General features: G+C 50.9%; 2 long non-coding RNA genes across 2 annotated transcripts in view; both read left to right on the top strand.

Annotated features, from left to right (window-relative positions):
• Nucleotides 1-24,962, top strand: part of LOC119522813 — a 201,152-nt gene that overhangs the window by 26,587 nt on the left and 149,603 nt on the right. The window lies entirely within an intron of this gene.
• On the top strand, nucleotides 3,528-6,089 carry LOC119522812. The gene is made up of 2 exons (XR_005214540.1): nucleotides 3,528-5,271; nucleotides 5,829-6,089. It is a non-coding gene; the product is annotated as an uncharacterized LOC119522812 (long non-coding RNA).

Here is a 24,962-nt window from a genome sequence, read left to right as displayed (position 1 = left end):
CCCTTGCCGGCTGGGCATTAGGGAGAAAAAAAAAAATGCCCAAAGCTTGCCCAGAGTCCTCACAGCTAAATGAATAGCTGACCTGGGATCTGCATCTGGGCCTGTGGGATTTGGAAGTTCCTGCTGGTCTCTGGGCTCCGAAATAGAAAATCCCAGAGCTCTAGATTTAAGGCCAGTGAGGCATGGGGGGAAGGTTCTGCAGCCCCAGTCCCTAGGGGTGTCAGTGAAGGCCTATTACATGTATGTGCAGATCTGATGGACCCCAAATCCCAACCAGGTGGAGCTTGTCCACTGACTGTGTGAGGCAGAAGTGAGGAAGCCCGTGGTCACCAGAGAAGTGAGAAGTGTATCATTGCGGTGTTAAAATATACTTTCCTCCCCTGCTGTGGAACTGGAGAGAGTCTTTGCCTTTACTGGTTTCTCTGGGCCTTGAGAGAGTCACTTCACCTCTCTGAGCCTTGGTTTTCTCATCAGTGCAATGGGGATGACAACCTCATGGGGTTGCCAGGAAGAGGACATGAGGAACAAGGGCATTGGCAGGCCCATAGGAGGCACTTAATAAGTGGTATTTCCTTCCTATGGTTATTAAGTGCTTCCTTTTGTGGAGCATTGGAGAATCTAGAAGTGACTAAAACACTCTGCCCTCAAGCAATTGCAGAGGCTCAAGTTCCTTCAACTGCTAGTTCGGGCTTGACCTTTAAGCCTGGTTCTGACCAGGGCAATTCTGGCCTGTCCTAGAGACTCCCGGCCTTACCTCAGGTCCTGTTTGATGCCTGAGGCTCAGGCATTTTCTTCATGGTCCAGCCTCTGTAGTCTTAGCCCAGTGGCTGAAGCCCACAGCCTCCATGGAGACAGTCTTCCCTGGGTAGCCTGCCAGCCTGCCACCAATTTGTTGAGTGCCTTCAATCTGCTAAATACTTCAGTTAAGTACCGTACCATGGAATTTCCACAGTTGCTCTACAAGAAAGGTGCTCAGATCAATAGTCTCAAAGAGCCCTGGGTTCAGGTGTCAGCTCTGCGTTTCACTTGCCCTGTGACATTGAACAAGCACCTTAACCTCTCTGTGCCTCCATTTTCTCATCTGTAAAATGGGAGTTAAATAACAGTAGCTTGCTTTGCAGAGAACAAGGTGCCTAGAACTGTGCCTGACACATATCGCTCTGAGAGGAGAAATGACCTGGTCAAGGTCACACAGTTAGGAAGCAGCAGAGCTGGGGCTGGAACCCCAGGCTTCCTGACATTAACTCCTATGCTACCTTTGCTGCCTACTTGTTGGATGTCTGGATTAAGTGCTTGGATTTCCTCTGATAGGTGACTGCTAGCAATCAGGACACTGTTGGATTTCCCCATGCTGACTTCTTGACAGGGACACTGCAAGCACCTGCTGCCATATTCTTGGGCTCTGACCTGCTGCCTCCCAGGCAAGACCCCCCACCCTGAGCTCCTATAAATTGATCTATCATCAGCCCCTGCTTCACCCCCTCTTTTAAATAGCAATCAACAATGCTAACAGAACACTGTTCTAGCACTTTAAAAAAATCAAAGTATTCAAACCTGAGAGCAGCTTATGAGGTAAGTACTATGGGTGTCCCCATTTTCCAGATGAGAAAACTAAGACACAGAGTGTTTAAGTGACTTGCACAAGGCCACACAGCTGTAAGTGGCAGAGCCTGAATCCCAACCTGGGCAGGTTTGCTCCAGCATCTCTGCTCTTAACCATTATGCTCTGAAGGAAAGAGATTTGGAGTTTATTTAGTCAGCGCAACCTTGTCACAGGCAGCTCTGATAAAAAAAAAAAAAAAAAAAACCCACTGGAGGGCGAACCATGTTGGGTTGGTTCACAGCCGACTCCTCAGTGACTAGCACCTGGCACATAGCAGGTGCTTAGTAAATAGTTGGTGAGTGAATGAATGAACAATGAATGAATAAAACTACACTAGGATGGTAGCCATGTGGCTGGAGAGAAGAGACAAATTCGCGAGATAAGGGGGAGAACTGAACCGGGGTATGAGGAAGTCTTGGATGTCTCCCAAGAGTTTAGCTTGGGAGGCTGGGTGGATGACGATGAGGTCATCTACTGAGATGGAAACCCTATAGGAAGGACGGAATGCAGGCAGGAGTGAGGGGAAAGGCATCGGTGGGTTTAGTGCAGTATGCCTTGAGTTTGAGGTGCCTTTGAGACAGGCAAGTGATGTCCAGGAGGCTGCTGGATACAGCCTTGGAGTTTAAAAGAGCAATTTGGGCCTCCTGCCCCCCACCCATCTCTCCTCCCCCTTCAATCACACACTAAACCGCTGGCCCAGCGGCCTTTTCTCTTCCTACTGGGAAGGAAAGGAAGGAATCTTTGATGGTGGGAATGTGGTGGAGGGCTACTTTTCTAAACCAAACAAACGTATACACAGTGCCTGCTTGTTGAGGACCAGCTTGTCTGGCTCTGGGCACATGGAGGCTAGCTTCCCTGGCAGACCACCCCCCCACCCCAACACACCACCACCAACCCGCCAGCCCCTGCTGCCTGCTCCCTGCCAAGGTGAGCTCTGACAGGGCGACTTGTCATCTTTTCAACACCTCATATTTCCCTCCTTACTCACTGCCTGGGGAGAGGTCCTTCCTGTTTGCACACCTCGGGGGGCTAGGCCAGGAGGAGGAACAAAAACAGCCTTCATGGCGGAGGGGGAGGTGAGGGCAAAGGAAAGAGGAGAGGGAGGAGAGGCGGTGAGAAGGTGGGGAGAAGAGGGAGGGGGAGAGTAAGGACCCAGCTCGCCTCCCTTCCCAGGGTCAACTATCCCGTGGTCAACCATCCCGTGTGCGTGGACACCCTCACACACAAACACACACACACACTGCCTTCGCTACACCTTGGCACTAGGGAGGCTGATTCCCAGGGGGATCAGGATTCGAGCTGAGTTTACCCAGCCTTCCCGACATCCAGCCCAGGCTCAGGCTCAGGCTCAACAGAATTGCCCATCCTAAAATCTTTTGCTCAGTTCCCACCCTCCCTGCTGACCCAGGCCTTCTTTCCCAGCATCCTGACTCTTTCCCTCGGGGTCTCCAGCTCAGTGGGCCTGCAAACCCGTGGCCCCCTCCCCTTGCCCGCCCTCTCTAGGACACCCCTCCAGCCGACCCGCAGGTAGCTCCCTCCTTCTTCCTACCCCTGCAGCTCCAACCCCTTCCAATTAGCCTGGTCTCCGATGCCCTTTGGAGGGAAGGCCTCTCCCTCCCCTACTCGACTCACACGTGGGGAGCCCGGCTCCCAGGACTGGGCTACCCCATTCACAGGGCCCTCCTCCATTGTCCTGGGCCTGTCACTCACGCACAGCATTAGCATTTCTAAAGCCCGCTTCTAGTTGCTGCTTTGGCCCAGCCTGGGCTGAGGAACTTAGCCCTATAGAACAACTAACAATTATAACTAATCTTTGAGACCACTTTAGGGTACATAATTCCCTTTTCTCTATATGCCATTTTCATTTGCTTCTCACAACAACCCTTAGCAGTGGGACCCTGAAATCCAGAGAAGTTAGGTGAGTTGCCCAAGGTCACAAAGTAATTTTCCAAGCCAAAATTTCAACTCAGGTCTGCCTGATGCCAGGGGCTGCATTGTTTCCACTGCACCACCTTGCCTCTCTATTGGGCTGAGCCGCTTCTGCTTGGCTGGGTTTTCTTAAAAGGTGGGCATGGTGGCTGGATACTCCTGGTGAAGGAATGATGGATCCTGCCTGCAGAGGAAGTTCTGGGTGGTTTCCCGGCTGCTACCAATGGACAGATTCATAGGAGGCGCCTCCTTCAGGCTCTAGCCTGTGAAACATATTCTTGCCTAAAATGCAGCATGGTGAAGCAGTTCTAGACTCCGGAAACAGATTGCAGGGTACATATCCCAGATTGGATGCTTAGCAGCTGGATGACCTTAGATAAGTGTCTTAACTTCTTCATGCCTCTGGGTTCTTCTCTATAAAATGAGGACGATAATAGGGTTGTAATGGACATTAAATGAGTCTGTTATCATCGTTTTGGCTCTGTGCTCATCCCAAAGTTTTCTTAAATAGGGGGCATGATGGTGTGGGCAGAGAATAGCTTTGCTATCGGACAGCCTAGGATTCAAATCCTGACTCTTGCCATTTACTAGCTGTTTGACTTTGCATAAATGACTTACCCTCTCTGGGCCTCGGCTTCCTCAGCAGTAAAATGGAGATAATGATAGTTTGAACTTTCCAGAGTGGTTATGAAGCATGGTATTTTCACCAGGGTTTCTCCATAGGTAAAACACTATAGAGACAGTATGCTTTTAAAAATATTGTCATTAATTCTGTTCAAGGTCCTGGTCAAGATCTTAAATCCTTTGCTCCCTCCTGCCTCATCTCAGTGATGTCTCTTAACCCTCTTGGGCTCCAGTTGCTTCCCGGTGTCAGATCTATCCCTCTGGGTGAGGAAATAACCCCTCACATGTAACCAACACTTTGAAGTCTGCAAAACCTGTTCTCACTCACAATCTCATTGCACCCGGCCTAGAAACCACTCTGGGCTGGATAGGGCAGGCTTTATTAGTCCCACCTTACAGATGAGGGCGCTAAGACTCAGAGATGAGAGGAAACTTGCCCCAGGTCTCAGAACCAGGAGCTGAGAGCAGGTCTTGAAACAATGCCCTCAGGGATAATGTCCAAGCAGCATTTTTCTACGTCCTGATACACATTTTCACGGTTTCACCCTGCTAAACATAGATACTAGCCCATCTCCCATTCATAAATGAAGTCTTGAATCATCAAATAAAAATTATTTTTCTTCATGAACTGGATGGAGAATACCTATTTTAGTCCTATAGCAACATTTAACCTTGATGATCAAAAGGTCTCTTTACTCCAAAGACGACTTTAAGCAGGTTATATTTTCTTTAAAGGAATCATTCTCACAGGCCAACATTGTTCTAACCGGTCTGTAACTAGCTCGGACCGCTTGAAAACTAACCTTGTCTCCTCAAATATCAGGATGAGAACCGTAGCAAAAACCATTCTCGAATGGATATCGTTTTTCAGTTTAGGCAAGTGACTCTGAACTTGGATGGGAGGCAGGGGCGTGGTGGGATGGGTTACAGAATTCCCAAGTGTGTCATCTGGAAAAGCATATTTAGTATACCTATTTTTTTTCCTGTGGCATAACCTCTTGAAAGTCAAGCTTGTATCAAAACCTTTTTGGTTGGTGTAGGATATGCAGAAGATGGAGGGAGATGTGGACAAATGAAGGTTGAGAAGCACTGAGCCAGCGCAGTTCTCTAAAAAGGTGAGAACTGGCTGCCTGGCACACCACTGGGCTCACTTCGGCTTAAACTGCTTCCATTAGTGGCAAGACGACCTGATTCTCTCTTCACAAATTTAGGAGTTTGGTTTGTCATGAGCCACAGCCAAGTCCCAGCATCCACTGCCCATGAGGAACAGAGGGGCAAAGCTCCACATTACCAAGGCTATTTCCAGAAGGGGCGATGGAGGCCACAGCTTTATGGTCTTGAGAAATGGGGTTCTTCTAGCACTCATGATGCTTCTTGAGTACTGCCTCACTTCCTGGACTTCTCAGTTTTTACTGATAACAAGATACCATGGGTGTGTAGGGTGGACAAGAAGGGGGCGATGGTAGAATGTTCCAGCTGATTGGTCTTTAGGCCAACCCTCTCATTGTAATATCCAGAGGTGAGGGAGTTGCTCAAGCTCACCCAGTGATTTAGCATTGGTGCCAAGAGTAGAACCCAGCTCGCTTAAATCCCAGGTCAACATCCTTTCCACCTCCCACGCACAGTGCACCAACCCTACCACTGTGTTATTTTATGTATCCTCTGCACCCAGGGTTCCTCAGGTCCGTGCTCTGCCTGTAGAGCCATGCTGTCGAATACAGTAGCCACGAGCCACAATGACTATCGAGCACTTGACATGTGGCTAATCGGAATCGAGATGTGCTGCAAGGGTAAAATATCCACCAGCTTTCAAAGACTTCGTATGAAAAAAGAAAAAGGAAAATATCTCGTTAATAAGTTTTATAGTGATTATGTGTTGACATGATAATATTTTGGTCATATTGAATGAAATAAAATGTATTATTAAAATTAACTTCACCTGTTTCTTTTTACTTTACTTTTTTTAAACATATAGAAAATTCCGTTTGTGGCTCACACTGTATTTCTAGTGGACAGAGCTGTGCTAAATCCTTTGAGAAAAGGAACCATGTTGTGAGTTCTGAGATTACCCTAGACAGGGCAGGGCAGATGACAGTGGGGAAGGTCCCAGTAGGTGGCAAGAAGCCAAGGTCCAAACTGGCAGGCAGGAGGGCCAGTGAGTCCAGAGTGAGAGGGTTGGGCAGGAGGCAGGCAGGTGGATGGTACCTGGAAAGGAGACTCTGATAGGCAGCTCATCAAAGTTTAGCCACAGGGCATGGGATTCAGTGGCCTGATTGCAATCCTTGGGAAGACTGGGAGGGCCAGGGGAGAGCAGTAGCCCTGGAAGGCAGTAGGGCATTTTCTCTATACGGGGCTGAATCCCAGTTTTGCCACTTGCTGGCTTGCATGACCTTGGACATGTTCCTTAATCTCTCTGTGCTTCAGGTTCCTCAAGGGTAAAATGGGGATAATCTAAGAGTTCCTAGGGTCATAGGATACAGGCAAAGCTTGTAAGTGCTCAAGGGTGTTAGCTGTCTTTATCACGATTTATACTTGTCAGGAAAGAAGCAGGAACTGTGTCCCTCTTATGCCATCTTTTTACAGTTCTCATATGGGCCCAGGGTGGATGGGGTATGGGGCTAGCTGCCAGATCTGGGAGACAAGGCAGAGGCACAAGTTGGTGTGAGAACAGTCGTGGTGATGTTAACCCCTGAGCCAGGGTGCCAGGGGTCTAAACAGAGTTCCAGCTGAGATTTGGGTGTGGGGGTCAACTGTTGGTGGCCAGGGTGGTGGCTGTGTAGTCACAACTGTGGGAATAAGAGATTGCAGGCCCAGGAAACCAGGCATCTCAGCCCAACTCGAGCCCCTGCTGCTCTTTCTGGAAACATCCCTAGATGTGAGGCTTTATCCCAGCCCTGCCTATGCATAGGGATTCTGGGCCTTGGCATTAAGAGGGAAGATCACATAGAGACATATAAATCCCTCTGTCTATAGCTCAAATAACAAGATCCAGCTCTCGTTGCAAAGCAAGAAGCAGCACTTGACTGCTCCAAATGCTGCCGTTTCTGTTTGTGCTCGTCTCTGGGCTTAGAGAGCTTGTATAGGCAGACACAACATTCCATTGATATTCTCAGTCATGCCCAGGAGTTTAGCTTTTCTTCCCCCATGATAATGGGGTTGCAGCCTGGGCCTGGCTCTTCAGATAGCTAAGTCCTAGAAAGTGTGGCCTTCTCCCCTCCCTCCTCCCCCACCCCACTCCGCCTGAGGCCCTGCTGAGAGGAAAGCACAAGTGTCAATAGTAGACTCTGAACACAAAGAACTTGGGAAATACTTTTTAATATCTAGCCTAATCCAGTGAGGCAGGAGACACTGCAAAAGGAGGCCCAGAGAGGTTGGGATGATCCAGTCTGAGGAAAGGGGTGGTTACTGGTTCCCTCATGGCTGATATTCCTCAACTTCAGAAGTGGGAGAGAAGACTCGCCCATCTGTTTGGAATTTACTGCAAGAAAAAAAGAGAGATGGGGAGGGAGTGAGAGAGAGACTGGAATGAGGAGGATGTGTGTGTGTGTGTGTGTGTTAGAGAGAGCGAGCAAGAGGGAGAGCAAGAGCACAAAAGTGAGCACTGAAGATATCTAATCTCCCTGGCCAGCATCTCCCCAAACCTGTTCCTTAGCATTGATCCTTGGCAGTGCTGGCACGGACACCAACACAGCCACAAGTTTTCAAAGCCCCCTGGAGCAAGGGTTTTGAATGGACAATGGTAAGGTGAGGCATGTCCTGGCCCCTCAGCCCAAGTAGCAGAACAGATGCTTCTGAAAACAGTGTATGTGTGTGTACGTACAAAGTGTGTGTGCATGTGTGCAAACGTGTGTGTGTTGAGGGAGATTTCTCCTGCTAAGCCCCCTCCCGGAGCCCAGAGGGCATCTAAAGACAGCCTTGGAGTTTGCCACAGGCTAGATCAGAGGGTCTCTGCTCCCTCTGCCTGGCCCATGGTGGGTGTGGACAGTGGCAAGGGTTAGGGCAGATCTGGCAAGGAGGCACACAGTTCTAAGGGGTGGTGGTGTTGGGCAGAGGCTGTGCCAGAGCTGTGCACAAGACACCAAGGAAGGCCTGGTCAGTGGCAGACTGGAAGCTGCCACCTAAAATAAGGTCTCTGGCCCTGTCACCTAAGCCCAGATGCTCACCATTTGACCCCATTACTCACCACCAACTGTGGGTGACTGAGCTTAGCTTGGGCAGGGAAGCTCCAGCAGAAGTCTCCTTGTAGGGGAACCCTTGCTGCAGAGCAAACGCAGAAAGGCATTTCCGACTTCACAGAGACCCCATGAAAGAGAAAACGCCCAGACCCCAGGTTTGAGCTGGGGCAAGACAGACTAAGAGAAGCAGGGGATCTGCTTCCCTAACACTGTCAGGATGACAAGAATGGGTAGCAGTATAGAACGAAAAGAGCACTGGCCTGGAAGTCAGGAGGCCTGAGTTTTAGACCTTGTCCACAGCCACAGCCATCCTGAGCACACCTTTTCCTTCTTCCGGCCTTAGAGTCTGTCCATCTGGAAATGAGGGAGGTTGGGCTCAGAGATCGCTAATGCCAGCTCTGATCAAATCAGGACTCTCCAAATTGAAATATATAGATTCAATACATGTCTGGGGACATCTTTGGATCCTTTACATCTGAGACTCCATGGGACCTCCCAAAGCAATAATCCTTCCAGGCAGCAACCTCCCGGCCGCCCCACCCTCCACTCCCCACTCCCCACTCCACAAACCACCCAATCCCAGATAGGGGACTTTACTAACTTGTCTTTAGGGTAAGGGGCGGCCTGCCCCTGCCTACCCCCTTCGCCTCTCCCACCTCACCTGCACCTCCAGAAGTTTTTCCTGCGTCTCCCTTTTGTCCCTCCTTTATATTAGGGTTCTCCTGAAAGTAGTGTCTCTGGGGTCCCGTTTTTAATTTCTTTTGTTTCCCCCAACCAAAGAGAGGAAGAATTTGACTGCACATCTGTTTGGAATTTGGGGATTTGGGTGTGGGGGTAGGGAAACGAGGCCGCTTGCTTCTCCTGCACTCGATGTGTTCCAGGGTGGGAAGAACCGGTGAGAGTCATGGACCTCCCCCAGCCACCCGCCTTCACCACCACCATGGTCCTTGTCAGCTGCCTTCTCGGCCTTTCTCATCTCTGAAACAAACAAACAATCAGGAGGCAAACCTGAAACCTTGTGTGGAGACCGTAAACAGCACGCCGGGCTCTGGCCTTAATGGGCCCCAGCCCTGGGCTGTCTGCTCCCCGCCCCAGCCTGCCTACCTCCAATGTGTTTCTGATTTGTACTGAGCTAGCGGCTCTGCCATACTGAATGTGGCAGCTGTCTCGGCCCCACCTCTTGGGGATCCAGGGGTGGGAAGGTTGGGAGAAGTGGGAGGAGGGGACCCCACCTCCGCCAGCCAGCTTGCTGCAGAGGCCAGGGCAGGAACTTCTGAGATGTATATACGCAGACGTGGCTGGGGGAACAGGGTGGGAGGAGGGAGGAATTTCATCTGGCTGTAAACAAACGTGCTTCTCATTTAGGGACCCAGGGGTGCCAGTCACCAGATCCACCTTGCCCATTTTCTAGGGGGCAAGCAGAGTGAGAAGTGGAATGCAGCTGCTTGGGGACTAGAATGGGTTGTTTTCAAGGAGTCCCACCTTCCCAAAGGCGGTGGGAATTTTCTGAGGAGGGAAAGAGCAATGGTGAGTATGAGGGAAATGCAGACCCAGGAAGTCCCGCTTCTAGAAAAGGCTTAAGGCTATGGAGATGGGAAGTTCTGCCTGCAAAATGACTGAGGAGGAGGGGCAGAGAATGCCATATTTCTGACCTCCCCACCCCAAATCCTAGCAGGTGAGCATTTTCAGGTGTCTTAGTATTTCATTGACTGTAAAGCCTGTTCACCCCAGGGAGCAAGTCTCCATCAAGAAGGTGGTTTTAGGATCGCTTGGCTCTGGGCCACTAAGGGAGGGCATCAGACCACCTTTGCTCATTTGCCTTGCACACTCACCCTTATGTTCCCAAGGGCACTTTTTTGCACACTTGAATTTAAGCGTCCCAGGACCTTTTCCTCTGCACCTGGCCTGGCCCTCTGTTTAAAGATAACACCTAAACATTCCATAGTGATGAGGGGCCAGCTGAGGAGACAAAGGGTTTATGTTAGGAAAACTCCTAATATGAAAGCATGCTACAGTATAATTCTCTTACATACTCCAGACTCCAAAGGCCACATTTTGGCCAAAGAAGTTTACCCAAATCATCCCATAAAATTGGTTTTCTTTGATCATTTTTTCCCCAGGCCCTAAAGCCACTGCCTCCCTTTCCAGGGATTGCTTTGTCACTGGAATTAGGGCTAAGTCTGGGTCAGGGCTGGATAGAAACAACTGGCTTCACCATGTAGACCTAACCAGGGTATGCAGAGACATCCTGTTGGCCCGACCCTGATGGTTGTCCAACCACCACTCTCCCAGCCTGGGCCCAGTCTAGAGATTGGATCTGACCAGAAACCAGGCCCAGAGGGTAGTGGGGTGCCAGGCCAGCTGGGCCAAAAAGTTGAGAGGCCGTGGAGAGCCTCGGGTTCTGTCCCCAGATACAAGCCCATCCTTGAATGCTCCATGGGCCAGTCTGGACTGCTGGGAGAAGGAGCACTTGTTCCATCCTTGCAGCATCTTTCCAGATCCCCATTCATGGGAATGCGAGAGGGTAGGGGAAGCAGCACGTCCTTAGGAATGCTGCCCCTGGGACCCTGTGGCTTTGTGGCTATGTATTCCTCCTCAAGCCCTAAACATTTCTCACAGTGTCTAGCCAGTTCCAGTTATGCAAGCAGTATTGTGTGTTAACAAGAAAAATATCTATTGGTGGTGTGTGGAATCCAAGGGCCTTTGTCCCCCAAGCCACCCAGTACTTCCCTTCTAGGTGCCATGCCAGGCCTTGCTGTGGTGTGAAGAGATGGGGATTGTCTCCCAAAACTATCACTTTTGTCACACAATGGGACATGTATCCTGTGACTGTATATGTGTGTGTGTGGTGTTGTGTGTGGGAAACACATACTTTGCCCTGTGGATGCTTTGGGAGTGAGGGCAAGCTGGCTGGATCTCCATGGCGGTGGCACTACCTCTATTGACAGACAACCAGGTACCCCTCCTGCCTCCTCCACAGAAGTTCATCTCTCCTTTTTCCTCTTCTCTACCTTTCCTTGTTTCCCCCACATCTCTCCCAGGTTCAGAAGTCATTGAGTTAAGGCTCCTGAGCCTCTGCCTGCAGCTTCAGGGGCTGAGGATGCTGCTGGAGAGCAGCAGAGAGAGGGCAGCAGCCAGGGAGAAACAGCAAGCGGCCCAAACCAGTGCAAAAAAAAAAAACAAAAAACAAAAAACAAATTTCAGGTTGAATTCTGCTACCAAATGGGCTGCAGGATCTTGGAATATTCCTTCCCCAAACTGAGTCTCAGTTTCCCCATCTCAAACATGGGCGGGGCGGGGTGTAGATTAGAGGAATATGAGGGGCCCTGCCGGCTCTGCAGCAGTAACTCCGGGCCCCACGTGTTGTGCCCCACTGTGCCAGGCTCCCCGCTGCTACTAGCAATCTCCCAAGGACTTGGTTTCTTTGCCCAAAGCTCTGGGACCTTTAACCCCTCCTCAAGCAGCCCCACAGGCTCCATCACAATGATAAGGGGATAAAGAGTCCGTTTGTTCATTCATTCACTCATTCATCTAATAATAATCATATATCGGCACTTACCATGTGTCAGACACTCTAGCCTCATCTGGCCAAAGAGACCTGTCACCCTCACATCTCTTTGGTTGGAGGCCTCTGCCCTGCTTTTCTCCAACTCAGCAACTTCTCCCCCAGGCTCTAGAGAGGCTGGACCCCACCACCCCCCAACTCCCAGTCCTCCTCCACCCCCAGCCTAAGCTAATGTCCAGAGGTCTCTAAACTTTCTGGATGGCTGCAGGGCTGTTTTTCCATGATCCTGTGCCATCTCTGACATAATAGGCCTCCAAGCCCTCAACTCCTGAGTTCATCTCTCTCAGGCCATTTAACCCTTGTCTGCTTTTCACTTCTGTTCTCTCTCCAAACACTAGAGATGAGATTCCTCCCCTTACTTTTCTTTCTCCAAGGTGTGGCTGGGCCCCGGACCTCCTGGCCTGCACCTTCTGGATCCAGCCTCCGCTCCATGTGCACACCACACACACTGGTCCCATCTCTGTGACACCAAGCCCCCCAGCACCTTGGAGCCCAGCTCTTCTCTGTGCAGCTGTGGGCAGTCCTGTCAACAAAGAGAGACCCAGACCCAGGACAGCCAGCAGGGAGGGGCATGCAAATCAGTGTGTGACTGGCTGTGAACTTGGGCAAGGACGGTGGAGAGGATGGAGGTGGGTAGGTGCCGGGGAGCGGGGGTGGTGGAGTGTGTGTCGGGGACAGCCAGCTAGGGTATGTGTCAGAGTGAATGGGCCGGTGTGCGGCTCCATGTGTGACCCTCCCAGCAGCCGTCAGCCTGCATTAGTACACACATGGGTGAGCCTGCACGTGTCCGCAGGAGGCAGCAGGAGACAGGGGAGAGTGGAGGAAAACATTGGCTGTGGAGGCAGGAGAAGAGGCTTCTGGTCCTAGCCTTGCTGTCAGGTTTCTAAGTCCCTTTCCCCTCTCTGGGCCTCAGTTTCTCCATCTCTGACCTGAGAGGGTTGATTTGGAAGTCTTTAAGGGCTATTTCAACCAAAATATGCTCTGATCTGTCAATATTCTGTGTATTAGGGCAGGCACAGAAACATTTCCTTTGTGAAGAAAAAAGACATTTTGGAGTCGCCTCTGAAATACTGGTGACATACTTTAATCTCTTGTAAGGCCCTGACTCTCCTACTTGTACTTTTGTCTTTCTAGAACCAATGTAAGGACAGAGGTGGAGGGGAAGGGGGTGGTATCTGAAAAGCCTCCCCTGGTTGAGGAGGAGTGAGGGCAGGAGACCTAGGACCGTCAGCCTGGTGAGCCTCCAGCCTCGGTGCCAAACACAAACATGAGGCTGTTGGGAACAATGCAAAGAGCCCACAGCTGCAAAGTTACCACAAGCATTTTTCTGTAGAGGGGCCTTGCACACACACAAAACACTCTGTTTTGTTAGAGGATTGTGCTGTAACAGATCAATAAAAATAGCTAAGCCTTCTGAAGATGCTTTTAGTCATGCTTCACATAGGATTTTAAATATGCATTTATTATTATTATTATTATTACTATTTTATTGTGAATGGCTTCAGGGGTGGTGGTGGTGGAAATCATAAGGGTATTCCCATGCCACCCTTGGTACCGCCACTACTTCCCTTGGTACCTTTCCACTGGCTTTTGGAATGACCTTGGGCAGGTCACTCACCTTTCCTGGGCCTCAGCTTGTCCATCTGTACAATGCTGGAGGGGCAGGGGGTGGCAGCTCAGATAGATGACAGTTCCAGGGTTCTCCACTAGGTCTTGAACTGTGGAGGAGCTGAGGAAGGGGAGATCAGTTCCATTCACGTTCTGATGAAAACAAGAGGGTTCACAAACCCTGGCAGGGAAACATGCTTCCCAGGCCTTGACTTGAGGTCAGAGAGGTGAAGAGGCTTCCTCAAGGTCACAGAGCAAGTAGGTTGCAAAGCTGGCCCAGACCAGGTCTTCTGGATCCTAGTCACCTCTGGGGGTTCTAGGAAAATGGGTGAGAATGAAGGGAGTGCTCAAGATCCACAGCTGGGTCTGAGAGAAGGTTAAGTTCCCAGCTGGAAGCATTCAGGGAGGCCTCCAGAAACCAGGCAGTCCTTACAAACTTGCAAATAGTACTTCAGGCCACAGGAAATGATCCCAGACCACAAAACCTAGGGATTGCACCAAAAGAACTGCTCTGCCTGCGTGTCAGCTGGTGTAGGGGAGAGGCAGCTTGGGATGGGGAGTGGATGGCATCCTACAGACCTCGGGATTAGGCACCCCTGCTCTATTCCTGGCCGGCTGAGGAAGCTTGGACGAGCCCCCCCCCAACCCCGCCCCAGCCCCATTTGTGAGAGGGTAATAATAAACAGTAGCTACATCGCGGGGTCTCTGTGAGGAGGCGTTGGACACGTGGGTGTGCAAAGGCGTTGCAAACTGTAAAAGGCTGCGCATGCGTGAGGGACTGTTCTGGTCTTAGAATTGCTGGTTGTGCTTATGACCTATGGGTAACTTCGAGGAGGTAACCCTGGATGTGCCATGCTCTAGGTCCAGTGTCTCCCATTCAGGGAAAGTGAGGAAAGGGGATGAGTAGCTATTCAGGAGGCGGAGAGTGCGGTAGGGGAAGGTGAATGGGTGTGAGCAGTGAGCTGGGAGCCTGTGGAGCAGCCTTTTGCGTGGGGGCTGAACTGAGGGGGTTCTGACGCAGAGCTGGGGCCTGTGGGCAGGAACACTGTTCCACAAAACTGAGCCGGCCCTGACCACAGAGGCCCACGAGGGACCTGGAGGAGGAAGGGGGCGGGGCTTCTGGCCTTTTCTCTGGGAAGAATCTCCTTCCAAGAGGGTCCCGGCTAGAACACAGGATTCCCATTTCAGTGCTCCCTGGCAAGCTGCCCTCCCCTGAAATCTGCTAAAGGCTCACAGAAAAGCCTTTAAAAACACACTAATTACAAACAATTCCTCGGCTTCTCCTGATTTCCCTCCACGAGGCACTGGGGGCGGGGCCGGGCCTGGCTGGGACTGGGAGAGGAAGAGGGGAGGAGAGAGGGGGGAGAGGAGAGGAAGGGTCATTTGCATGCAACTGCAGCTTTCTGTGTGAAAGCCGGAGCCAAGCCAGAGAGTGCTGACCCAAGTGGGCCAGGACTTGGTTGTGCTCCTGCTTCTGGTTGCCCAAAGGCTTAGCTTGGGCCTGGGTGGCTGGGGGCGGGTTGGGGGTAGAGAAGCTATGAAAGCCTACAGCAGGCGCCTGGGAAAATGCATCATGTCTTCAAGAAGCCTGTTGTACGTGGGGCCAGAACAGAAATTTCAGGGGGCAGTGCCTGCCCTCGACCCAGCCCTGCCCTCCTCATGCTGCAGGGGCCCCGTAAGCCAAGCCCTTTGTGGCCAGACAGCCTTGGGGACCAGAGTTAGGAGGTGTGTGAAAGAAAGGTGGATTCACTCCCTAATTCCTTCTTCTGGCCCCCAGGGAGGGAGTGGAATTGTGGGTAATGGATTCTGAGCTCTCTGAGCCCAACAAAAATCTTTATAAGGGCTCTAGATAGTTCTGGCCCAATCTGTACTAAAGTCTTCCTTATGGCAACTGATACAACACGGCCCCAGCCCTGGGGGGAGGGGAGTGTCATTCTATGCCTTTGGCAGGCAGAATGAAAGGAACCCCATTAATCTGTTCTGACTGGCCTCATGAAGGGGATGGGAGGAAGGAGTTTTGCTACTCCAGCTAGTGCCCTGGGAGAAGGGTGACACTATTTCATGCCCTTGCCTGATGACACCAATAGTCGCCAACATGCCTAGAGCATTTATTCTGTGCCAGGAGTGGTTCCAAGTACTGTCCAGCATTCATTCATTTAATCTTCTTAACCAGCCTTGTGATCAAGAAACCAAGGCACAGAGAGGTTAAGTGACTTGCCCAGGGTCACACAGCTGGTAGGTGAAGGAGCTGGGCTTGGAACCCAGAAAGTATGACTCCAGAGTCTCTATCTTTGTGCCCCATGGTCTAATAATGTCTACTATCATTTATTAGTGCCTGCCCCTGTGTCAGACGTTTTATACACTTTTAGAATTCATGATTTTCTTCATCTTACAAATGAGGCAATGAAGAACTCAGAGAGGTTCCATGACTTTCTCAAGGCCCCATGGCTGGTAAGGGGCAGAGATGGTATTTCAAAACCCAGCTCTGGCTAGAAGGAAATACTTGAAACTGTCGAACTGCAACCCAGTAGCCTTGATTCTTGAAGATGATTGCATAACTATGTAGGTTACAAGGGGTGACAGTGTGATTGTGAAAACCTTGTGGCTCACACTCCCTTCATCCAGTGTATAGACAGTTGAGTAAAAAATGGGGACAAAAACTAAATGAAACATAGGGTGGCTTGTGGGGGGGATGGAATGTTTTAGGTGTTCTTTTTCCTTTTCTTTTTTTTGGAATAAGGAAAATGTTCAAAAATTGATTCTGGTGATGAATGCACAATTATATGATGGTACTGTGAATAACTGATTGTACACTGTGGATGATTGTAGGATATATGAATATATCACAATAAAACTGTATTTAAAAAAAACCCCAGCTCTGCCTGGTTCTTGACATGGTGACTTCCATCGAACATCTTTGTTACTGTTATGAGCCTTCCAAGATTTCAGATATAACTAACTTCTGCTTACTAGGTGCCAGGCATTTGTCTAGCTGTTTTGCATATATCATCTCATTCGAAATGAGCTTGGGGGTGTTATTACCACTTGCAGATGAGGACACTGAGTCTTAGAAACCTTCTATCTTGTCTCTCCTCTCTTTAGACAGGCCACTCCAAAACCATCCCAGCATTCACATTCCCATTTCTTTGGTTAATAACCCTCCCTAGCCACAGTCTCATTCTCCTCCTAGCTATAAGAAAAGAGGGCTTGTGGAAGACTTTACCTGTTGATTAAATGTATCAAGAAGGTAACAGGAAAAAAAAAAGAAGAAAGCAATGGCTGAGACATCCATAAATGTGAATTGGAGGCACAACTCTGCCACTTTGAAGTTGGGTGCCTTCAGGCCAGTTACTGCCCTGTCAGAGCCATAGGTGCTGGTAAGGCTGACCAAGTGACAAAATGAGACGGGAAAACACTTTGTCCACCCTGGAGTGTTGTACAGAGGTGAGTGGGGAATTTGAGATGAACATTCTGGCATGACCTCATTGCACACATGCCCAACACATGCCTTGTCACCAAAACACACATACCGACACTGGTAGGCTTAAGTGGATGGGTGGGAAGGGATGGTCCTTGCCCCCTGAGTCATCTTTTCTCCAGGCAGAGCATCCCCTCGTCCCTTGAATCTGTTCTTATAGGACAAAATTTCCAGGCCTCCCCCAGCTCAAGGCAGGTATAGTAGAAAGATCACTAGGTTTGTGATCAGGCAGAACTGGGTTTAAATCCTGTTCCACCAATTTCTAGCTGTGTGATCTCGGGAAATTCACTTTCCCTCTCTGAGCTTCAGTTTCTTCATGTGCACAATGGGGGGTGGTAATCGTACTCTCAGACGACAGGTCTGAGGCATAGATGAAAAGTCCCATGCTCAGTGCTAGAGGTGCAAAGATAAGTAGGCCCCATTTTTTGATATTAAGTAGCAGGGGACAAAGGTCATGCAGTAGGCAGGTGGTCTGAAGTGCTGTGATGGAAGGTAGCCAGGGTCCTAGGAGCCCAGAAGAGGGGCACTTATCTTAGCCTTAGAGGAGAAGGTGGCTTCCCAGAGATGTTAATGTCTGATCTGGGCCTCGAAGGAAGGGTGAACATCTAACACTTGCCCAGCATTTGTTAAGCATGCCCAGGTACTTTACATGTATGATCTAATTGACTCCCTTCTGAGATAAATACAACCTTATGAGAGAAATACCATGGTTATCCCCATTTTACAGATAGGGAAACTGAGGCCCAGAGCAGTGAAGTGAATTGCTTGGCTGGGCATGAGGCTCCTGAGCCCACACTCTTAACCACTCCAGCATGGGGCCTATGTGAGTAGGAGTTTGCATATATGTTATTCTAAGCAATTGAAGAAGTGGCAGAGAGTACTGAGTGTGACCTGAAAGAACATGGGACGTGCCAGGGCTGGGAGATGAGGCTGACGGGTGAGCAGGGGCCAGATCCTAAGGGGCCTTGTGTGCCAGGCTGAGGAACTCAGACTCTACTCTGGAGGCAATGGGGAGCTATTGGCAGATTTTAATCAGGGAATTACATGCTCAGATTTGTCTGTGGAGAAAGTCTATCTGGCTGCAGGGTAGAGGCTGGTCAGAGAAGGACACACTCTGGCGGCAGAGAAATGATAAAGGCCGGAATTAGGGCAGTGTTTGTAGGGATGGAATGCTTGGGATGGATTCCAGAGCTATTAAGGAGGTAAAATTGGCAAGTCATGGTAATTAATTAGATGAGAGGGGTGAGGGAGAGGGAGGAGTGGAGGTTTCTAGCTTGAGAGCTTGGGTGGATGATGGGGCTGCCCCTTGAGAAACGAACCTGGCAGAAGCGTGATTGGGGTAGGGGTGTGTGATGAGTTCCATTTCGGGCGAGGTGGGTTTGAGGTGTCTCTGAAGATGATCACTGAGCAAATGTCTAATGCAGGCCTTGAAGCTTGGGGGAAGTGGTCTAGGCTGCGATTCCATTTGGGATTCTCTTGCCGCAAGGAGGCAGTGGAAGCCATAGGGGTGGCTGAGAGCACCCAGGGGAGCATCTCCAGGGAGCTGAGGTCTGAGAACAGCACTCTGGGGAGGCCAGCATTGAAGGGGTGTGCAGAAGAGGTATGCCTGGGAAAGAGACTGAGAGAGAATGGTCAAAGTAGTAGGAGGAGGACCAGGAAAGCCAAGTCTAAGCAGAGAGTATAGACTTAGAGATGTCCATGGAGCAGGGAGGTAATAAAAAATAACAAATATGGCCAAGAGCTTCAGTGATTTAAGGATGGAGAAGTTCCCACTGGCTTCTTGCAATTAGGTCTTTGAGGTCCCTGGCGAGAGCTGCAGTAGGAATGGGAGTAGTGGGTGGTCTGAGGTGTCAAGGGCAGGTGGACCAGTAGGGAACAGCCAGTGAGGACCCTGAGAAGAGGAGGAAAGATCCAGGGCCAGAGCTAGAGGGAGACACAAGGTCAAGGGTGGAAGCCAAGAGCAGATGATGGAAATGCTAGCCCCCTCCCTCCTGGCTTCTTTACTCCCACAAACCACCCCCCCCAGCCCCCACCCCCAGACTTGGGTCTCTGTCCTGGGCATGCTTAGGTTTGTCAGAGTGCCTTTCAAAGTACCAGGCCCTCCACCTCTCCTCAGGCTCCCTCTGGTCTCACAGCAGAAACCTCCCTTTGCTTGACTCTGGCATGAGCTCCTGGGAAAGCTGATGAGACAGCAATTAGACCAGTTGCAACGGCCATCCGCTCACAACTCTGTGCCAGAGCAGGCCTGCTGGCCCTCTGCCAAACTCTTCTGGGCCAATCCCAGTGCCTGGTCTCCCTCTGATGTGGCCCCCATGGCGGCCATCTAAGGAGAGGCTCCCAAGGGGATGGAGGCTGGGGGATGGTCTTGCTGAGCTCTCTGGCCTCTGCCCAGGCAGGATGCCCATGCATTCTGAAGCTGGATCAGCCCTATCAGACCCAGGGCTGAGCCAGACCTCATCAATTTAAGGGACTGTAAGGGTTGGGTGAAAAGGGAAAGGCAGGAGCAGGGTTCCTTTCCACCACCCTGCCCTTCGCTTTTTGTGTGGCTCAAGATATTACCCTTTGCCAGGCTCTGGCCCTTAGAAATAAATCTGCCTTTGTGGGGTTGGTTCCTTTGGGTCTGTAACATCTGACTGCTGTGCTGCATTGCTGTTGGGACCTTGTTTTTTTTCTAGATGCTTTTCAGCCTTGGAAGGAAATCTTCATAGCCCTGGGAGTCATCCATCTCACATCACTATACCCAATCACTCTTCTCCTTTCCTGTTTCAAGCTTGTGCTGGATGGCAGCCCTCCTGGCTTCAACCTCACCTGCTCAAAGCTGATAAACCCTAGAGCTATCATAAAACATTCATCTTGCACAACCATTTTGGGGTTTGATGGAAGGCCATGGATACCTTAGTCTTTTTTGCATTGAAAGGTTCACTCTTCCCTCCCTCTCTCACTTCCTTCCTTCCACTGACATCTCAGTGTCTGGTTCTGGACTGCGTCCTGGAGAAACAGAAATGTATCATATATAATCCCTGCCTTCATGGAGCTCATCATCTGGTGGGAGACCCAGATACGTCCACATATAATTAGGATGTCCCTTTTAGGAGTTGGCTTGGGAGATTGTATAGAGTACAGGGAGGGAGCATCAAGGAGAGAGTGACGGAGTTCTAACTAGGATCATGGGGAGAAATGAAAGGTAAGTAGGTGTCTGGGAGGTGGACAAGAAGGAAGAGGAAGCAGTGCAGGAAGAGGCCTAGTGTTTGGGGGGATGGCCTGGCGTTTTGTGGGAATGCGGATTGGGCTCTGGGCACCTTGAGTGGTACAGATGGGGACACTGAGGTATGGAAAGGAAGTCCTCCCTCTAGGTTTTACCTTTGTGAGGTGGTGAGGAAGAAGCAGGGGGAAAACTGCATAAGCACGGCTTGAGGACTGGAGCTACCAAGTTGGTTGTAAGTGCCAAGGCAGAGAAGGAATGTGTGGTGGGCTGGGGCAAGGCAGTGGCTGCAGAGTCAACTTGTACCAGAGGCTTAAAACACTCAGTCTCCTCATCTCTAAAATGGGGATAATAACAGCTACTTGATAGTTTGTGTGTGTGAGAAATGATCGAACCTGTCAAAGGGCATTGGCCACTAGGAAGCTCTGTGCCATGGGGAAGAATGTTGCTAGGGGGACCTCTCCTTCCAGCCCCCCAGTTAAAAGAGCCACCACCCTAGGGAGTCTTCCTCGGTTCTTCCCAACGGAAGTCATCACCCTCTTCTAACCCTCCCTTGCACAGTATCTGTGAGGGCCTTGAAGGCAGAGCTCACGTCTGATTTCTCTCTGCCTAGGCAGAGCCCAGCCCTGAGTAGGTTCCCTGCAGATCCAGACTCACAGGCACTCACGTTCCTGCCATGCACACACACACGGCTAAATGTACGTGAGTGGACAAGAGTACAGGCGCCACTGCTTGGAGATGCCTCCGTGGCTACATGGGTTCTAATGCCCACGTACCCATCTACTCCTCTTCTTTGCATGGCCTGTGCCCACACATGCTCGTAGGAACAGTTCCTTTACAGTCTGCACTCCCAACCCCCCATATTTTGTTGAGCCCAAAACCACCCACTCCATTTTGCAGATGAAGAAAGTGAGGCTCAGAGAGGTGTTGTGCCGCCAGAAAGCCTCACGTGGAAGCCCTGGTGGGCGCATGCTTTCCCAGGGCAGGCCCTCAGCCCTGTTTGTGCACACGAGCCCCCTGGGCTCACTGATTTCTACTCCGCATTGGATTCCAGCAGGCACCAGATTAACTTTGAGAATGGCTCAGCACAGAACTGGTTACTTGCTAGGAGGGCATTGCTATTGGCGGGGGTGGAGTGGGGGGTGTTGGGGTTGAAGAGGGAGGAAAAAACTTGATCAAAACCATGTCACACAGGACGGGGGGTGGGGGGGGGAGAGAGAATGAGAGAGAGAGAAAGAGAGAGAGAGAGGGAGAGAGAGATTTCCATTCACAAAGAAATCATTATGGTTAATTTAATTCATTGTAGTGTTTAATACAGAAAAGCTTTTCTACAGAGACTGGGCATCAGGCCAACATTTATATATAAATGGGTTTTATTTTAAAAGTGAATGCAGTGAGGGAGATAGGATGGGGTTAGCCTTCTCACTCCCTCTCTTGTTCCCTCCCCTCTTTCTTTATCTACCTTTCTGAGCCTGTATAGACCAGGAATTGGGTCTCCCATAAACCCAACCCCCCTACTCCCCACTCCTGTGGCCCAGATTTTCTCTATCCGAGATCTGGTTTCCTCCACTTTCCCAGGACCAGAGGGAGACACTAAGATGGACCTAGTTCAGAGCTGCATTGGGGAATTCACATCCTTGGATACCATCCTTAAGACAGTACTTAGAGATCACCCTGTTTTCCCTGCATGTCCCATATGTATTGCACAGATGAGGACACTGAAGCTCAGAAAAGGGATATGCCCTGATGGTGGCCATACATCCTGGTCAGTGGCAATGGAAGAACTTGGACCTGGGTCTTCTGTCTCTCGGTCTTGTGTTCCAGAAAGTGCAGTGCTCCTGCCCTGGTGGCTCTCCAGTCTGTGCCTAGCACCTGGGGGGCCCAGCTTGCTTTCCCCTGCACCTGAGTCAGGCTCAGATCTTATCCTTTCAAGCAGTCCCACGTGTCTCTAAAATGAGCCCCCCCCCCCCCCACTCCCATCCCTGGTAGTCCTCCCGCCAGCTAATCAACTAATTCACACTGTGGTGTCAATGGCAAATAATAACTTGCAGTAAAGTGCTAATGGTGCAATTTCAGGCTCTCTGGGCTCGTCTGAGGCTGGAAAAAAAGCTGTGGGGACAGGGAGATCCTTTCAGAATCCATCATATTATATTATAAAGCATCTCTCCAGCACCTTGTACTGCCACATAGTTAGGGAATGCCACTGGTCTGGGTCCACAGCATATTGGCAAACACGCTGCCACGGGTTGAGTGGCACCAGCTCTTAAAGTAACAGGTCCAAGGAGGCACCCAGATTTGCCCCACCCTCATTTTCTTCCCAGCCCTCTGGCTCTAGCAGCAAGGTCCCAGACACTCATGGCTAGCTCCTTTCCTCTTGCTTAGCACAGCTGAGCCCTGTGGGAGAAGGAAGCACGTAAGAGCTAGGGCCTGCAGCACTGGGTTGAGCTCCCTGGAGAGCCGGCTTCCTTTGCCAATGAGCCACCAGGTGCCAGGATCGGCTTTCAAGACCAGGGTCCATGCTTCCCCACTTGGTAGAGCTGCCTGCACATGTACAGGGCTTTTCACCCCTCCCCATTGTAGAGATAGGTAATTGAGTCCTAGAAAACTGAAGTGACATTCCCAAGGCCACGAAACTAGGACTCAGTTACCTTGTCTCTGACACGAGATAAGCTGCTGATAACCTCTTGGATTGGCCTCCTGCTGGGTCATCAGTTGGCATTGCTTAGCACTGACCTTCCACAAGGTTCACAAACTCCCATGAGGCTGCTGGTGGCCCCAGCAGGCTGAGCATCACAACGAAGCACAAAATCAAGAGAGAGCTAGAGGCTTGGGTCTGGGTTTCCAGGCCTAGGCCCTTACCCCTAGACCCCTGGAGAACAACTAGAGAGGCATAAAGCTGAGATCCAGGTCCTTGAGGAGGCCAGGAGTCCTCCACCTCCACCCCTCCTGCAGGTCCCCAGGTCTTCCAGTGGCCTGGCCGGTATTTGGGGTATTTGGGGTTCAAGCCCAGCACAGTTCCACATCTGGATCCCCTTAGCTCACCGCGTTCCTTCTTGGCTGGGAAGAATGTGCGAGCTGCTGGACAAGGATGGGCTATCAAAGCGGAGTGGCAGGCGGCCCCGGGGAGGGGCTTCCCTGGCTCTCCATCAGCATGCTGCTGCCACCGGTAGCTCCGGGATGGAGCAGGGGCCTTTCAGTAGGCACTCGCTGCTGCGCAGGAGCCAGCCAAGCCGTTGGGGTGCAGCCTGGGCTGGCCCACTGCTTTTGATTAGCAGCTCTTGCCCCGCCACCCTTCCCGGGCGGCCAGAGCAGACGGGAGCAGCCCAGATGCTCCCCTAAATCCAAGGCTGCGGGTGGGGGAAGGGGCCCTCTGCTCCAAGCCAGGATGGGCAGGAACGGACCTCTCCAGACCTCTACCAGCTTCAAAAAGCAGACTGCTGTATTTCCCACCCCCCTTCCAAATCTTCATTTGCTGTCCCTTAAAGTCCTCTCTCTGAAGAGTTCCAACCATGAACCAGCCTTAGTTAGAAGCAGTCATTAAAGAATAAGACTGAGCGGTGCAGGCTTTCATAGTATAGTGTCATCGTTAAGAGTGAAGGTTCTGGAGCCAGGCTGCCTGGGTTTAAATCCCAGCTCTGCTGCTTACTAGCTACTTGGTCTCCCTGTGCCTTAGGTCAACTCCAACCCCTCTGTAAGATTGCGTTAACAGTAAGTCCCCTAGGTCATCGGGTTATCGGGAGGATTAAATGAGTTAATATGTGTAAAGTGCTTAGAACAGTGCCTGGCACATAGCGGAGCACCTCAAAAATTATTATTGTTGCAATGTTTGTTTAATTCCATTGACTCCTCTGAGCCTCCTGGCAGCCCTGTGACCTAAGTAGGGATTGTAATGGGAAACTAGAGAGGCGGAGGGATTTACCCTGGTTACACAACAAATGGAGGCAGGGTTGGGACTCAGGCTCCACAGGTGTCTCTACTATTCCCTGCCTACTATTCCATGTATCTCTTCCTTTGCCCATGTTGGCTTAACGTTAGCCAACAACAGTGGGAAGGAACTTGTGTCCAGGGTGCAATTCTTACTTTTGCAACATGGCTGATGGGCCATGGAGAATAGGCCAAGGATTTTTCAGTGTGATTCCAAGGGACTGCTAATCCCATGGGACTAGGGCCACAGAGAGAGAGTGTAGGTCTCAAAGTCAGTGGCCCGGGCTGCCTAGGGCCCAGCCACAGCAGACCCACCCATGGAGCCTCAGGCCTCATCTCCCTAAGGGGCAACTCACCTAGTAGGACTGAGAAACCAGGAATCCATGAAGAAGCCAAGGGCCAGGAAAGGGCTTGGGTCCTGATAGTTTGTGCCCTGGCAATTGGGGGCGGGGGTGGGGTGACAGGAGAACCAAACCAAAGTGCCAGTCAAGCATTGGATAGATAACTTAGGAGAGGGGATGGGTAGCAGAGGAACCCAGGAGCCCATACTCTGGCCAAAAGGATATTCCTCCTTTATCCCATGGAGAGCCTTGGGTGCCTTCTGTAATCACCTTCCATTCCCTTGTGCTTTCCAGGTAGTCCCATTCCTGCCCTGGGCCCTGCTGAATGCGGAAAGACATGGGAATCTGAGTGGTCCCTGCTGTTTCCCCTCCAAGCCTGAGGCTCTCTCCCAGGCCTCCAAGGGATCCACACCAGCACTGCAGGGAGCTGGCAGGCAAGGACTCCAGGGAATGTGACCACAGCTTGTCCTGGCTCTGGCTGCCCACAAGTCCAGCTGGCACCAGGGGACTTAA

The sequence above is a fragment of the Choloepus didactylus genome, chromosome X (genome assembly GCF_015220235.1).
Source record: "Choloepus didactylus isolate mChoDid1 chromosome X, mChoDid1.pri, whole genome shotgun sequence".
In the NCBI taxonomy this organism is placed as follows: domain Eukaryota; kingdom Metazoa; phylum Chordata; class Mammalia; order Pilosa; family Megalonychidae; genus Choloepus; species Choloepus didactylus.
Note: the sequence above shows the minus strand (reverse complement) of the source record. Positions and strands in the feature narration are given on the sequence as shown.